Genomic DNA, 18,023 nt, shown 5'->3' with positions numbered 1-18,023 from the left:
ATGGGGAGAAAGGGATGAACAAATGCCAAAAAGACTGTCAAAGCAGCAGAAGTAAAGCTGAGGACCTCTGCATAGGGGAAAGGGATGGACCTCAATGGAGCATCAAGAAGCATCTCATCCTAAGATAGCAGAGGAGGTTAGCTCTGGGAGAGTAGGGGCTCATAAATTTATAGATGTTATGGTTTGTGTCTAGATGTCCCCCCGCCCCAAAGCCTCATGCAGTCATAGAGCAGCTTCTGGAGTTTGTGATTGATTCTTTTTTTTTTTATTTCGCATTTTATTTTATTGATGCTATTATAAATGAGTTTGTTTTCTTTTTTTTGTGATTGATTCTTGATCCAATGCTGGGATCTCAGGTTTAAGTGCTACACCTGCCCTGGGGTGGGTAATTTGCATTACAATGTAAGAAGGGGAGAGAGATTTGCTATCTGCAACAGCTGCTTCTTTCTTTGCTTTTGTTCCTTGCTGCTGCCATGAACAGCTGCCTTCTGCCATGTGCCACTCTGCCTTGGAGCCAGCTAAATATGGACCAAAACCTCCACTAACTGTGAGCTAAATAAACCTTTCCTTCCTTAATTTTGGGTGTTGGGTATTTTGTCCCAGCAACAAGAGAAGCATAACTGAGACAATAGATGGTATCAGAAGCTGAGGAACTCAGCTACAAGGCTCAAGGGTTCTCAGTGGAGTAGAGGCAAGGTCATGTGCTAAGATGAGTGGTGATAAATTAATGACAAGTTTGAAAACAGTGGCTGCAATTTGTAACTGGGACAGGTAGCTAGAATTTGGCAAAAAACAATGCTATGGTTTGAAAGTCCCCTCTCAAGCTCACACTGAAATTTACTTGCCAGGCTGGGGAGATAGTTCAGTGGAATAAGTACTTGCCCAGAAAGCACAAGGTTCCAAGTCTGATCCCTGGTACCATGAAAAAAAAAAAGAAAAAGAAAAAGAAAGAAAGAAAGAGAAATTTACTTGCCATTGTAGTAGCATTAAGAAATCGTATCTTTAATAGGTGATTAGGTCATAAGGGAGGAGCCTACTGAATTATGCTATTACTGAAGGAATGGGTAACTAACAAGAAGGCTAAGTTCGACCCAATTCTCTCTCTTGGTATTTCAGGAGCTTGCTTGCAACTTCAACCAAGGGATGACACAGCACTAATGTCCTAGCCAGATACCAACACCATGCTCCCAGATTTCCCAGTCTCCAGATCCATGAGCAAATAAAATTCTATTTTTTTAGAGTGTATCCAGTCTGTAGTATTGTTAGAGCAGCAGAAAATGGGCTAAGACAACAACTGAGGTTATAAACCATTACACTATACTTCCTTCTCACTGAAAATGTTAAAATTCTTCTTCCCACACTTTCTATATATTGCTTAGTCTCAAAGAGTTCACAAATTTAAATGCCATAATGGAAAGAGTAGACTGCTAATGGTTACCTAGAAACTATTTCATTTAAAAAATAATATAGATCCTATCAGATAATACACAATCAATGCCTAAATACATATTTGGTAAATAGCCTGTTCTAGAGGATGTCTATAGTTGTAACTACTTCCTGGTTCTTAACTGGTTCAACTATTTCCTTGCAGGGGAAAAAAAAAACAGAAAGTTAAATGAGATTCTTCCTAAAGTGTGCTCACTACGGCCCTCTACACCCAGGGCTGCAAATTCAAATGACTGTAAAGCCAAGAAACTGGAATCTGCATGGGAAAGAAGCTAGAAGTTGGCTGGGCATGGTGGTGTATGCCTGTAAATCCAACATTCATAAAGCTGAGGCAGGAGAATCACTATGAGCTTCTGCCTGGGCTACATACAGTTCACAGTCAGTCTGACCTACATATTAAGACCCTCTCTGAAAAAAAAATTAGAAGAACAGTAAGAAAAAGAGAAGGAGAAGGAGGAGAAGGAGGAGGGGGAGGAGGAGGAGGAGGAGGAGGAGTTGGAAGTAAATTACCAGCACAACCTAGGACTCAAAAGGCCAACTTAATTAAAAAGGGGGAAAAAAAGGCCATCCACACCAGCCCAAGGCTGTGCTTAGAAAGAGTAACAAGGCAAAAGGGAAAATTAGATCTTTGCACTTCTTAGGGTACCAGAGATCCTTCCGAAAATAGGTCCAAAACTCTTCAGAACCAGTGAACCCAAAGGCTCTCAATGCAAAACCACTCAAAAAAGCATCCCATACCCAGGCATAGACCAGCAATTCCCAAGTGGCCAAATATTGCAAACCACATAAAGAAGCAAAAAAGTTGGAGGGAAGGACAGAAGGTGAATTAGAGATTTTATTCCTCAAGAAGTACATCATTAACAAAATAATACAAAGGATACTTAAACATAACTATATTTTAAAATGTTCAAAGAAAATACCCTTATGAAAGTCAAAAAGCAAATATAAAAGAGAATAAAACAAAAATCCTTATATTTAAAAATATGTTCAAATGTTTTTAGTGAAACTCTTTTTTTTTTGTTTTGTTTTGTTTTTGTTTTTCAGAACCAGGGATTGAACTCAGGCCCTTGCGCTTGCCAGGGAAGCACTTATTCTACTGAGCCATCTCCCTGGCCCCTAGTGAAACTCTTATTAACTGTCTTAGCCTGTAAATAATGGTTACAGAAATGGAAAGTGAAAAAGCAATATTTTAAATGACAAAGGTTGGGGTTTTTTTCCACAACTGAAAGCATCAAGTCTTCAAACTGATGGAATGCATCAAATAAAAGTGGGATAAATAAAGCCAAATCCATAGAGATATTGCAAAAACCTGCAGATCAAAAACAAAACAAAAATCATCTTAGAAGGTGAAATGATGCCCAAGAGAAAAGATAAGAGCCTACCTACAAAGAAAGTGCAATGAACTACAGACTTATTAAGAAGAAAGACTTGTCAAAATGCAAGATAATAACATTACTAAATATCAGCAGGAAAATAACTGTCAACTCCAAATTCTATATCCAGTTTAATAATTCTTTGAGAGAAAAAGTACAGACACTCAGAAATAATAAGTTTACTACTAGGCCCTAAGTGAACGAACTACTTCAGAACTTCCTCATATATAAAGAAGAAAACTGAACAAAGACAGAAATGGAGTGGCTAAAAAGTAGTGAGGAAATGTGAAAGACACAGTGAATGTTCACTCTTTATAGGCTTGCAGTGGCTTAAACAAAGGAAAACTAACATGTGAGTAACAATGTAGGAAGAGCAGATAAAGGTTAAGAAGTAACCATTCTAAAATTTTGATATTTAGGAGACCATCAATAATTAAGTTTACAATTAAATAAATGTGCACATTAAAATGTTAAATGTAACCAAATTTATTTTGAGGCAGGATAGAAGAAATAGAAAGAAAAAAAAATAAGGACACTATAGCTTTAACGCATGAGGAAAGTTATCCAAGGCCCCCATACCTTCACTAGCTTGCCTGTTTTTTACCTTCCAGGCCCATCACTCCCAAACTCCCAAAAAATATGTTAAGCCCATGATCAAACCTAGTTGACAATGTCAGCCTTTGTTTTAACCCACTAAAGGGCAACAACCTGATTGAAACTAAAAAAACAGACACTAGGTAATAATAAACGATTTAAAGATTGTCCTTAGGCAAAACATCTTAGATCATCCATCTTAAGGATACCTTCAAAACCATGTATTTGTATTTAGGTACAGTTACTACATATAGCTCTAGGTACAGTATAAATATTGATTTATATAGTCTCTAGATATAGTAACATATAGCTCTATACACAGTATATAGATCTATATAAATATAGAAAGCTTTGTATACACCCCAAACCCCACCCAGGCCATGGTGCCTCATCCCTGAGCACCTATACTCTACCTGCCTTTGAGTGTGTACTGTCTTAACTCCACCTATTCAGCCTATGACTCCTATTGATGAGTTCTGAAATTCTTTCCTATAGCCATACATCAAGGACCTACCTAGGCTGAGCTGAGGTCCCAAACTCCTCTTTAAAGGGACCTCCTCGAACCCTGTCCAGTGAGAGTTTCCATGCTAAGAGAGCTAGAAGGACTTCTACCCTTCTTACAATGAGAATGAACTAGGCTAATTTTAAATTCATGACTTTCATTAAAACTCAATATGAAGCAACCAGTTGGCTCAGAAACTAAGGAGAGAGTGCCCTCAAGGAAATAGGAAACAATCACATGTTTACCTGGAGTAGACCACAACTGGACATTAAAAAAGGGAGTTCAGGTAGAAGCGATAAAAGTCTAATATGACTTACCAATCAATAATGCAAAATCACCAGGGGTTGCAGAGATTGGGGAGACCCCAACCTTCCCCTGGCTCTTCTTCCCCACACTAACCCTCAGGCACTCAGAGGGAAAAGTTCTGAGCAGTAGCCATTGTGATGCAGTGTTATGATGTGTATAGTAGAACACTGATGCAAGCTTCTATTCCTAGCACTTGCTGAGGTAGAAAGCCACAAATCTGAGGCCAGCCTGATCTACATAGTGAGTTCAAGGCCAGCCTCAAATACACAGTGAAACGCTGTCTCAAAACCAGAGACAAAAAAAGACCACTGAGATCATTCCCCTGGTTCCACTAGGGGGAAAAAAAGCCTTTAATGGAAAGGACATACCATAATTTCTTCTATCCTTAAGACAATGGTGAAAGCTCACAGTAAGGGCAAGGAAGACAGGGAGCCCTAATTTTGGAAGAGGCAGGATTCTCCACTGAATCCACCTCAACAACCACAAGAGTAGCAAAACCCTGCGACTCAGGCCTAACCCAGAACATCAGAGCCCACATCCCACCACTCCTCCCCACTTTCAAGCTAAGGAATTTGCACAAATAGTAATAGTAAAATACCACTGGGAGGAAAAAAAAGAGCATGTAAAGATGCTAACACATAGTTCAAAGGGGAAAGACCTAAACTTCAGGACAACAAAACTGACATGTGATAAACAAGCTCCCAGAGAGAGTTTGAAGCCCAAGTACACTACAAGAAACCACAACAGAAAAACTCAAACCCAGCTCAACTCTTAATTGCATTATTAACTCAAATGCCAACACTACAGGCCTAGTAGAAAAACATCTATTTACAGACATAAAAATTATTTATCTCAGTCTCCAGCATTCTACACAAGTTAAGCTTGGAACAACAATTTTAAAAACCACATTTAAGTTGAGCTTGATGGCACATGCCTGTAATCCTAGTATTCTGGGAGGCCAAGGCAGGAGGAATACCAATTTGAGCATAATCTGGACAATTTAGGGACTTAGCAAGATCCCATCTTGAAATTTAAAAATTTTAAAAGAGCTGGGGACATACTTCATTGCAAATGTCCTAGGTTCAATCCCCAGTACCACAAATAACAACAAAATTATAATGCATCAGAGATAGCAAAGAAAACACACTCAAAAGAAAACTTATCAGAACCAGACACCAAAAAAAAAAAGAAAGTTGGAAATACCTAAAATGAAGTTTTGAAACAGTTCAGTAATATGCTGAGGGTTTTAACCCAGGAGAACAATGTGCAAAACCAGATACACAATTTCAACAGAGGAATGAAAACTAAAGGGATAAAATACTAAAAACGGAAAAAAATTACAAAATAAATAATCCCTTCAAAAGGTTCATCGAAAGACTCAGATCAGCCAGGGAAATGATAAATAAACTTGAAGATAGGTCAATATAAATTACCCCAACTAAAACAGTGGGCACAGAGGAACCTGCAACCTTTGAGACTATCAAAGGCCCTAACATACTATAATTAGGGTCACAGAAAAGAGAGAATGGGACTGACTACTTGAAGAGATAATAGCTAAAAATACTCAAATCATCTCAAGACATCTAATCACAAATCCTAAATATTGAGAGAAAATAAAGACAAATACCAAGGGATAGATATTTACATATACACTTGGTCTGAATGGGAAGTGAATTCTATAGGCCCTAAAATTGCCACTCCTTCAAAACCAAAATCCTGGGCTGGAGAGATAACTCAAGAGGCATAAGCACCTACATTGCAAACACAAGGACTTGAGTTCAATCCCTGGCCCCACATGCCATGCTGGCCCCAGAACTCTGGGTGCACGGCACTGGCCCCAAACTGTAAATGGTGGTGCATGCCTGTAATCCCAGTCCTCAGGAGGCTGAGGCAGAAGGATCGAAGATCACTGTTAGTTCAAGACCAGCCTGGGGGCTACAAAAGTGAGCACAAGGCTAGCCTGAACTGCATAGTGAGACCCTTGCAAAAAGACAAAAGAAAAAAAAAAGATCTCAATAAAATTATGGGGGAAAAAAGGAAAAAAAACTCCTCAGTCAACATGATCACTATGTCACCAATTCAACCATGCTATTGCCACTTCACGTTGTTCACTTCAGTCTATAAGTCTTTGCTAGGTCAAAGCAAGATCACAAGGGTTTGAGAGATAGCTCAGCAGTCTAAGCACCTACCTGGCAAGCAGAAGGACCAGGGTTCAATCCCCGGTTACTGCATGCTGGGCCTGTCACCAATACCGGGTGTAGTGGCACACACCTGTAATCTCAGCGCTGGGGAGGCTGAAACTAGGAGGATTACTATGAGTCCAAGCTGCATAGTGAAATCCTTTTACCAAATACATATTAAGGAAAAAGAAATTTTTTTTCAGTACCGGTGATTGAACTCAGGGCCTTGCGCTTGCCAGGCAGGTGCTTATTCTACTGAGCTATCTCCTCGGCCCAAGGAAAACAAATTAAAGCAAGATCACAAGTTACCTGGACCCTAGCTATAAGAGATGGGGAATATAAGTACTATAGGAAGGGACCTATAATATGAAATATTATCAAAATGTAAAAATGATATTTTAAAACACCAGGTCATCCAAAATTACAAAAGTCTACTACAGCATGCAAAAAACCCTTTCAACTAACCAGCAACAAATTTGTATAACTGGTTTTTGATGACATCATTATAATCTTAGCAAGGTTTTTTGTAAAATTGTACCTCAAGGTGATAACATATTCAAAACCAGTTTTCTGGTCTAAGGAACTTAAGTAGCAATATAGGGTTGTGTGATGCCACATGATAACATAAACAACATCTTTGCAGAATGTGAATTTAACTTAATGTTAAGTACTATATGATGCAGATACACATAAGTTTATGACTAGGATTCAGCATTCTACTGAATTCATGCAAAGTCATGAATAATCTCAAAGAAATGTCACTCTTTTTTTCATTTATGTATCTGGCACAGGGTCTCACTACACAGCTCTGACTTGCAGTGATCCTCCTGTTTTCATCCTCTGAAACGTCACTCTTACACTTGTCGACTTTGGCCTCCTCCTCACCTGCCATACCTTAAATACTGGTAGAAAAGTTTTGAGAAGCCAGGCAATAGTGATATGTATCTGTAATCCCAGCACTCTGGGAGCTAAGGCAGGCGAATCACAAGTTCAAGTCCCGCATGGGTAACTTAGTGAGACTGTCTCAAAATTTTAAAAAAAGTAATAAAAACTAAGGGTGAGGGATCTAGATCAGTGTGAGGTCCCTGGGTTTAAATTCCAGTACCATCAAAAAGAAAAAAAGTTTTGGGAATTCCACAGGGATAAATTAGCACCTACTTATACACTGATATCGATCTTGTCATAGAACACTTATGTCCTCCTCAACAGATGACTAGATGTAGGAAAGTCATGTCCCTAACAGAGAGCAGAAAGGAAGATCCGCTAGACAGGTACCTGCACTGGAATGAGAAGATGATGGGGAGCAGAAGAGGGGGCCCATTCATAAAAGAAGTGTTGATCAGGCTGGAGAGATGGCTCAGCATTCTAAGCACCTGACTGGCAAGCACAAGGACTCAGGTTTGATGCTGTGTACCACATGCCAATCCCAGAACTCTAGGAGAGCCATGCCCGCCCCAAAACTGGGACTGGTGGTGCATGCCTGTAATCCCAGCGCTGGGGAGGCTGAGACAAGAGGATCACTACAAGTCTGAGCTATGTAGTGAGACCAAGCTATGCAACAAGACCCTGTACCAAATAAATAAATAAATAAAATTTAAAAAGTGTTTATCAAATGTACCACAGGCTGAGACTATAATGGTCTATGCTCTGTAACACCAGAGATTAAATTTGTTTTTCACTTTTTCATAAGACCCACCCTAATTTAAGCCCCTAGTTTTTGTATTTGCTGCATATACTCTCAGGTAGAAGATAAATGGACAGAATATAAAAGAAAATCAAGATCCTGGAATGCTGGGCCAGGGAGATGGCTCAGTAGAATAAGTACTTCCCTGGCAAGCGCAAGAGCCTGAGTTCAATTCCCAGTTCCACCAAAAAGGAAAAAAAAAAAAAAAAGATCCTGGGATGCTGCTGGAGCACAAGCATCAAACCAAGGCATGGAACACACAAATTTCTTGTAATTCTCTTAGCCCTATATGTCTGTTCCCAGATCCATGTCTTGAATACAACTGCTGCCTGATAATCCCTTCCCTGGACCCAACATTTAAGAATTACTTTAAGACTCTTCACATGTACTCACAAATCACTGCTTCTCCTTGTCAACCATCCCATCCAAGTACTAGGTATTAAATCCAAGGCCTTCACACTGAGTTATAGTCCCAGTCCTCTCTTTTGAGACAAAGTCTCACTAAGTTGCACAGGCAGGACTTGAATGTACTATCCTCATGCCTCAGCCTCCCAAGTGCTATGATTACAGATGTGCACCACCACTGCCAGGCTTATATCTGCCTTCTGGTCTAGGGCACTAGCACCACATATTTTCATTTGTATGTGCTTATCACCTGATAATTTGGTCACTGTTTTTGGTCTCTTCTGCAAGTTTTACGAACTCCATGCTGGCAGAACATCACAACTTGTTTTTGTATCCCCACTGTCTACCATGAGACTTACATCTTTTCAGTTGCCTGAAAGTAACAGGATACCAAGCTATAACCCTAGCATAAGCCCATCCAAAGAAAGAAAGTATGAATTTCCTTTAACAGTCCTGTACATAGGTATAGATTAAAAAACACACCTCTAAACCAAGGCAGTACCTCTGTATGCTACAGAAACCACCAGTAGAAAAACATCAGTTTCAAACTCTAAAATCTGAAATGAGGCAACACATTTTAGATAAATGCCCTGGGCTGAGTAGAAAAGTAAAAAGGGTAATGACACAAACTCTTCAAGCTACCAGACCAGGAAAAAAAAAGATCAAAACATGAAAAGAATCCTGAGCAGGTACAGAATGGTTAAAAAAGCCTAAGAACTCATGGCAAAAGTCAGTTAAGTTAAAGGTTGCATCAAAATGCAAATTGCAAAGAAAATATTTGAAGAAGGAGATGATGCTGTGATCACACTTTGTTAATGTGGAGGGGAAAGGCAGGCAAAAATGTGCTATACAGGAGCAAATTAAAAAGTTTACACCAAGGAAGACCTGAAAGAATGCTAATCCCATCATCAAGGCAAAAATAGCTCAGCGGATTAAAGCTCCTGCAAGCAGGAGGGGAGGGCGGGTTCAATCCTGGGGCCTGCCATGCCAGCTCAGTCCCCAGGGCACGCTGAGACAGCAATTGAGACTGGGCAGGGTGGTGCACAACTGTAATCCCAGCACTTGGGAGACTGTAATCAGGAGAATCACTATGGATCCAATCTAGTAGTGAGACCCTGAACACCCTGTAGACCCTTCCTTAAAATAAAAAAAAAATAAAAAATAAAAAAAAAATCATCAAGGCAAGCAACAGTTCAGCATCACTAAAGATTTCCTAAAACAAACTAAAGTTTTAGAGATGCTTACTGTAGGAGGAAGAAATCAAGATACACAAAATAACACCTTTTCTTATATGTAAACTCATCTGAACACAGTTTGACAGATAAGGTCCTAGAATGTGAACTAGATGTGAAAATGGTACTCTTGCTAAGGTTTGGGACTCCTAAACAATATTAACAAAATTCTCTGAAAATGGTGTAAGTACTCAAAGGTTATTTCATAAAATATAAAATAGCACAAATGATGAAAAATACTAAATTATAGCTCAGATATTATATTTGGAAAAGATGAAGTCCTAAAGCAAATTTAATGTTGATATTTAATGAAGTATTTCATTAAAACATTAAGTATTTTAGCTGGGGAAAATACCAGCAAAGAGTTTGAAGTTTAAATAGGGAAGAGAGCTAAACCTGTTAGAAAAATATTTTAATTCAGTTATAAATAGAAGTGATATTCCTATATAAGGTTAACAGTGGTGAAGGATAAGAGAAAAGGAGTCTTTAGAAAATTAAGGGTAATTTCTATAAAAACAATGAAGAGTACCACAGATGACAATCAATCAAGGAAGCAGCTGCAAAAAAAAATTTAATAAGGAAGAAAATTTTTACCTTGCAGACATTGTGACCTTTTTGGCAAATTATTAAGATGCCACTGAACTGTAACTCTTGGCTCTTTGCAGAATTTCACCTCATGTTACACCCTGCTTAAAGCCTTTTATTTAATTGCTGGAATTTTTATTTTTTTCCAAAGCCTCTACCACACATTGTACTCAGAGAACATCTAACTTGAGTACAACCCTAAAAAAAAGCTCTGTAGATAAATCAAACGATAGAAAGTATTATTATTAGAGAAGTGACTACAGTAATTCCTCTTATTTCTCATGCTAAAATGATAAATGGAATTTTATTCCTTGATATACATGAAATGTATAAAAACTCAGAAGAAAAATAATATTTTGATCTTTTATATTCTTTATGTATTTTCATACAGTATCTACAAGGTTCTACAGGGTCTCACTACTAGATCAGACTCGTAGTGATCCGCCTGCTTACATGGTTTCCCATGAGACTGAGGACAAGTTCAAAATCCCTGCAGATGGCCAACTTAAGCCTTTTCAAGACCTAGCCTCTCTCTGCCTAGTCCTGCTTAAACCATTCTGGATTTCTTCCAATTCCTTACAAGGTTCCCTTTCTTCAACCCCCCCATTGCCTCAGGGCATTTGCACCTTCTGTCTAGAAAATCCATTTTCCCATCTAGACTTATACTTCTTAGCCTTCAAGTTTCTCTTAAATATTACTTTCTCAGAATGCTCCCCACTGAGCTGGTTATATACACGCACGGTACTCTCTTTCTCTGCCTCTATCTCAATGTTGTAAGTTCTTTGAGGGCAGGGCTTACTTTTGGCATATCTATCACTTGATGCAGCCTCTAGTTGGCACTCATTATTCATTCACTAAATAAAGGTCAGATCCTCCGGATAAACTAATAAAGTATGAAAAACCAATTTGCACAAAATTAGCTTGCATCTACCTCAACTGCATTTTCAGTAAGTACACGTAAGATCAAACTTTTTTATTTTCATGTGCATTGCTCAACTTAGTGGTAATATCTGTAATAATAATTAGTACAATTGAAATGAGTATGTTCCACAAAAGAATGACAAACCAGGGTGACAAATCTAGGTATGTGGAAAAAGTCAAGGATGTCACATCTGAACCAGCTCTGGTCATCTCTGAATGGATCCACTCATCAGGAAACTAATTTCTATAATTAGCCAATATCAAGATATTTGGCATATCCAAGTCAGTAAGTTGTTTTTCAACTACTATTTATCACCAATTTTAGCTGCCATATCTTCCTCATATAAGTTTAGGTATTTAATAGTATTATCCCAGGGCCTACAGACAGCTCAGCAGATGAAGGCACCTGCTTTGGCAAGCACAGGGACCAGGATTTGATCCCACATCCTGCATGGCACACAAGCCCCACGCCCGGGATACACTGAGCCAGCGAATGAGTCTAGGCGTGGTGGCGCACACCTATAATCCCAGCACTGGGGAGGCTGAAAACAGGAGGATCACTATGAGTCTGAGCTGTGTAGTAAGACTCTATACCAAATACATAAATGAAAAAAAAAAGAAATAGTATTGTTATAATACAGTTTCATACTACCAAGAACCTAATCCCCAGGCATAATACAAAATCTGAAACTAGTACTTAAAACTGTAATTTAGGGCCAGTCAGATAGCTCAGCAGATGAAAAGTGCCTGCATAGGCAGACGCAGGGGCCAGGAGTTCAATCCGAGTTGTGCCGCACCTGCCCCACCTCCAGGGTGCACTGAGATGGCAACTGAGACTGGGTGTGATGGCACATACCTGTAATCCCAGCACTTGGGAGGCTGAAAACCAGGAAAGATCACTACAAGTATGATCTGTCTAATGATACCCTGGAAACCCTGTACTAAACACATAAAAAAATAAATTAAATAAAACTGCAACTTACCTAAAATAATTTAAGATAATCTGAAAAAAAGCTTAATGTATTCATCCATATGTTTTATTAAGTTCCAGAAACTAAAGTTGTTGTTACTATCAAAATTGCATCTCCCTCTAAATCAAAATTGTTACACTGTCAAAAAGCATTTCATGTGTTGCTATTTGATATAAGCCTTTCTTATAAAAGACACAAAATAACAAATCAACTGAAGCTATTAAACAGTCAAAAATAAAAAAGCAAGTCTATTCCAAAACAGTTATGATTGAACTGATAGTAAAGCATTAATATCAGACCAACGTTGTATGTTTAATCTGTTACTAAAAGTCCAGACACAAGATATCATGCAACATTACTCATTTATCTGCCTGGAATTTATAAGGGTTAATTTCCATAGAGAAATGTTTATCCAAAAGCAATGAAATTTCCCAAACATTTCCAATCAACCCATAGCTCCTCTATTTATGTATACCACAAAAATAACATCTGCAACATCCCTAAGATATCCTATGAGTAGTGCCCATAAACAGAAGCTATACACTGAACAAAGAACAGTTCACAAGGTGTCAGAGATTAGCCTGTGAGTTACTTTTTTTTCTGGTACTAGGACTGAGCTCACGGCCTTTGCACTGAAATATATCCTCACCCTTTCTGTTTTTTATCTGGATACAGGGTCTTCCTAAGTTGCTCAGGCTGGGTTCAAACTTGCAAGTCTCCTACTTCAGCCTCCCGGAGGGCTGAGATTACAAATGGGCACCACCATGCCTGCTTAACGTACAATTTTATCATATACTGCATTCTCAAAGTAGCTTCACTCCCCAGACCACTCTGGCAGGTATCTAGAAAATGATAAGCAGGAAAGCCATGTCTAAATCTCACAACAAACCAGATGGAAACAGTGCAGAAAACAGGATATGTCTGAATATCTGAATTTGATGAAGCCTGCTCTATGGCATGTACAATAGATATGGATCTGTCAAGGGAAATTAGATCTTAAATAATAAAATGCACAATGTCATTGGCTTAAAATCAAGAAAACCAATTATTTTGCCCATGGTCTTAAATCTGAAAGTAATTTTTCTTGCCTGATAATTGCATTACTTTTATCTTGGTTTCTTTTCTCTGCATTTCTAACACATCACTGCAAATGTTATTTTAGTTTCCAGGTTGATATAGAACAAACCAGCCAACCATGATGGTGCACACTTGTAATCTTAGCACTCTGGAAGACTGAGATAGGAGGAGGGCAAGTTTGTACCCAGCCTGGGCAACTTAGCAAGACCTTCTCTCAAACTAAAAAAATCAAGAGGGCTGGCAACAGCTCAATGTAAGGCCCTAGGTTCCATCCCCGGTATGGCAGAAAAAAAAAGAATTAAAAATAAAATCAGGCTGGTGCCACCCCTCCTGCTTGCGAATCCAGGCGCTACGGCTGATCCCTGTGTGAGGCAGATCAAGATCAAGACCGGCATAGTGTAGTGGCTAGTCAAAGAAAAAGTGATGTATGGAAAAAGATGCAAAACAACAAGAAAAAGACTGCAAAAAATGAAAGCTGAAGATGGTGAAAATTATGCCATTAAAAAGCAGGCAGAGATCCTGCAAGAGTCCCAGGTGATGATCTCAGATTGCCAGTGCAGATTAGAGGCAGCATATACTGACCTTCAGCAGATATTAGAATGAGAAAAAGACTTGGAAGAAGCTGAGGAATATAAAGAAAGTACGTGTAGTTTTCGACTCAGTGAAGTTAGAAGCCTGAAACTTTTCTGTGTAGTGCTTTTGCGTTAAGACCTGGGGTCCACTCTACAGTTCATTAGTTTTACCACTGCTGGGTGTTTGAGAAGTATGAGAATGAAATTCTTTTTATGCAGTTGCAAATATTTTTCTTCACATAATTTAATGTGTCAAATAAATGAGTTCATCTAAAAAATAAAAAATAAAATAAAATAAAAACTACAAACACAAGGTAATTTTTTAAAATTTATGTATGTAGTACAGGGTCTTACTACACAGTTTGCACTCATAGTGATCCTCCTGTTTTCAGCCTCCTCAGGGCTGGAATTACAGGTGTATACCACCACGGCCAGACTCAGTTACTGGCTCAGCATGCCCAGGGGTAGAACCAGTGCAGCATGTGGTACTGGGAATTGAACCCAGTCCCTGAGCTTGCCTAAGCAGGTTCTTAGTCCACTGAGCTGTCTGGCCAGCCCTCACAATGTAATTTAAACCATCTGTAATATTATCTTTTATGTTCGGCTACATATAACATTGAGGCAAACACTGAAAAAAATGACAAACTAAGATATTTTGTAAACACATTTTTAAAGCTCTGCTTGATTAATAACAATAAGCTTGTCTTCTGGATGGTTAACAACCTAAGTTTGCAGACCAAAATTAGAGAAAAAGGAGGGCTGCAAGGAAAGCCAACATTTTGGCCCTAGCCTTCTAAGGTCAATTAAGACTCAGGACATATGAGAACTTGTACTGTAACGTCATGTACCTCGGTAGTGTCCCAAATTTTCTGATCAAGAAGATTATGGGGCCAAAGAGGAAAGTGATCGATGATGTAGAGTGTGCCTAAGGAGAGTCACATGGGGAGAAGACACTCTCTCAGGCTTTCACAGAGAGCACATTGGCCAAGCAATGTCCATGACTCATCCACATGGCTGCACTGACAAAGGTTCTACAATCTGAGGTACAGGATCTCAGGATAAATCCTGAGGGCATTTCACTGACCTTCTCAGACCAAAAAGCTACAACTCTTGTTGATTAGGTCCTGCTTTACCTTGGTCTTAACCATCCAGTAGAAAAGTATGAAGACGAAATATAGGAAGTAAAGCCATGCTGTTATGTTGAGCTGTGGGGGACTCAGGTCAATAATTTCTGACATTGCCAGTTAAACAGAAGACCCAATGCTATTATGGGCTACTGGACTCTTTTAGAATATTTTGCTGAGTTTACACACCTATAATATTCAATAACGGAACTTGGAAAAAATGGGGTATACCGATGAATGTCCATTTTGTATCTGTGTATTCAAAGTGGTTAGGATAGATTTATAGTTGCATTCTCTTAATGAATAGATTTGTTCTAATGGTGTTTGTAAATAGGATCACAAGTCCGCATCTTGTACAGCAATTAACCACAAAGAATATATGCAGTGTATTATTTGTTAAAACTACTTCCAATTTGATTTGAAACTGTCTCATTGCTATCTGTTTATCAATAAAACTTTGAAAAAAAAAAAGCTCTGCATGACTTTTTTAAAACCCATCTCTGATGATTAAAGGATCTAGACGAAGCAAATAAATAAGGTTACAAAAATTCATGTTGTCAACAGAGATTTTCCAAAGTTGATGGAAATATTCTAAAACTATATTGTAGTGACTCCATAAATTTACTTAAGAATCACAGATTACACATTTAAAAAAATAAATTTTATGGCATATAAATTATACCTCAATAAAGCTGTTAAGATGTATAATGGAAAACTGTACTTTGTAAAGCTATCAACAAAAACTTCAGTGTAGGCCACATCTGTGTAAAATATCCATCATGCCTTGGTCAAGGGGATTTCTAGCCCTGAGGCTCTACAATACTCATCACTATTTCCTAACTTCGTAAGTGACAAAAGTGATTTTCTTCTATTACAAAAAAAGAGGTTAAGTCCTTTTCCTCTCTAACATGGACCTTTACTGTTCTTTTAGACTAAGCAACTGTTTGGCTCCTTAATGATTGGTCTAAACAAAATGAAAACAAATCAATTACAACAGTCTTTAGGCTGCTGACTGACTCTAAGAATACATCTAAACCACAAAATTGAATTCAAGTATCTTCATAGTCATTATTAGTGTAGCAAATTTAATCAAAGTCAGTCAAAAGTTAAAATGGAACATGCAGGAACATGAAACACCAAGTGGTTAATTAGAAATAGTTACCTCATTTGGGGCATAAGTGATTATGTGCAACCTTCATTTATGAAGAAATAGAATTAATGACCCTATATTGAAAAGTTTACACTTCAGGCTGACATTTTCAGCATCCCTGATGGACCTGAGTACAGCCCTCCTGTGCATTAATGCACAATCAGCCTTGACAATGTAGCTGGTCAAAGCCAAGAAGCACATTTATATCTGCCCAGGTACATGGTATAACAGGAACTCAAAACATGCTTTAAGAATCCAATTCTAAGGAGAAGCAGAGAGCATGGCTTTAGAGGGCACAGCTTCAAGTCAGACCGGTTTGGATGGCAATTTTGCCTCTTTTGCTGACTCACTGGCTAATCTGTACAAATTATTTCTGAGCCCACTTGACATGTATATGGGGAAAAAAAAAACACCTATCTTACAGAGATGCTGAGAATACACACACATACCCGTAGTCATGCAAACAATTTGCCACAGTAGCTAGTAATCAGTAAAGCTCTATAAATATAATATTGTGGAATTACAGAGAAGAGTATCCAAAAGAGAGACCACACCCAAAATTTGACCCTGATTAAAATTATTGTTGCACACAGATATTTCTAAGAGCTTAATTCAAAGTGCTGATAAGACGCCACTAGCTAGATAGTTAGACACGTTAGACATCATCAGGGCTGTGTGACAAAGGGGGAGGGTCCAAAATAGCATTTATCGATAGTTTATTAGAGAAAAATTTCAATATGTAAAACATATTGGCATATGGCAGAGTGGTGAGCAGTAAAGAAAAAGCCTCCCTTGAGAGTCACCATCCTAAGGTAGGAATACAGCAACATAAGGAAAACAAGGAGGGAAATGGGTCCCCTGGACCCAGGAAGAATCTGAAGCATAAACTGAAAGCCATGGAGAGAGTAAAGAGAGAAACTTTAGGGAAGGAGTAGGTAGCTACTGGTGTCCTCTTCCTGAGATGGGACTCACTACAAAAGAGAAGTGATTCAAACCTGCAGACACATAGAGACTGCTGGTGACTCCAGAGACCTCCATTGGGAGATGCAGCAGTGAAGGGAAACAGTAGACGTGAAGGACTGCACTAGCTGGTGATTAGTGCTGTGGGCTCAGTTGTCCCACACAAGACAGTGATTGGCCAGGAGCCATTTCAGAGAGGGGCTGATTGAGCACAGAACTCAGATCAGCTACCAGCTCCATCTAGTGGCTTCCCAGCTGGGATCTGGCCTACGGAAGATGCACTGACAGACAGCAGCAGGGCGAATGAGTCCGACCTCAGCAAGAAGGTGCAGGCTGGCTGAGATTATCCATTACCCCACCAAAAACCTACTGCAGGCCTGCTGCGATAAATCAACACAGATTGGGATTCTGCCTCCACATGTTGTCTACCAGTGACAGCAGAGACTTAGCTAGAAGTGGTCTTTTTCTTTTCTTTTTGTCTCTCCCATTCTTGCTTATTTTTTATTTTGTTGTTGTTGTTGTTGTTGTTGTTGTTGTTATGGTGGTAGTGGCTTTTTGTTTTTCTCCTCCATGTGAACTTGGTTTCTAGCATCTTTATGGTTGTGGTTTTGTTCTGTTATTCTTTTGACCTCATCCTTTGCTCATTCCCACCAGTCATCTGCACCAGTTTCCAAAAGTTACCTTGAACAAGCAAGATGCCCATTACCTGAGGAATGGATGAAAAAGATGTGGTATTTTTATACAATGGAGTATTACTCAGCTATAAGGAATGATAAACTCAAAGCCTTTATATATAAGTGGATGTCACTTGAAGATATACTCATAAGTGAAATAAACCAGACACACATGTGTAAATATCGTATAGTTTCCCTAGTATAAGAACTCAAGGGGCCGAGGAGATGGCTCAGTGGAATAAGGGCTTCCCTGGCAAGTGCAAGGAC

The 18,023-nt window shown here is 38.9% G+C and overlaps 1 protein-coding gene and 1 pseudogene across 1 annotated transcript in view; one reads left to right on the top strand and one right to left on the bottom strand.

Moving 5' to 3' along the window:
• Cdkl5 (cyclin dependent kinase like 5) overlaps positions 1–18,023 on the bottom strand; it is a 205,643-nt gene that overhangs the window by 174,694 nt on the left and 12,926 nt on the right. The gene's annotated exons all lie outside the window — the stretch shown is intronic.
• LOC101583798 lies at positions 4,615–13,955 on the top strand (annotated as a pseudogene).

The sequence above is a fragment of the Octodon degus genome, unplaced genomic scaffold (genome assembly GCF_000260255.1).
Source record: "Octodon degus isolate 3935 unplaced genomic scaffold, OctDeg1.0 scaffold00069, whole genome shotgun sequence".
In the NCBI taxonomy this organism is placed as follows: Eukaryota; Metazoa; Chordata; class Mammalia; order Rodentia; family Octodontidae; genus Octodon; species Octodon degus.
This window is presented reverse-complemented; position numbering and strand designations above follow the sequence as displayed.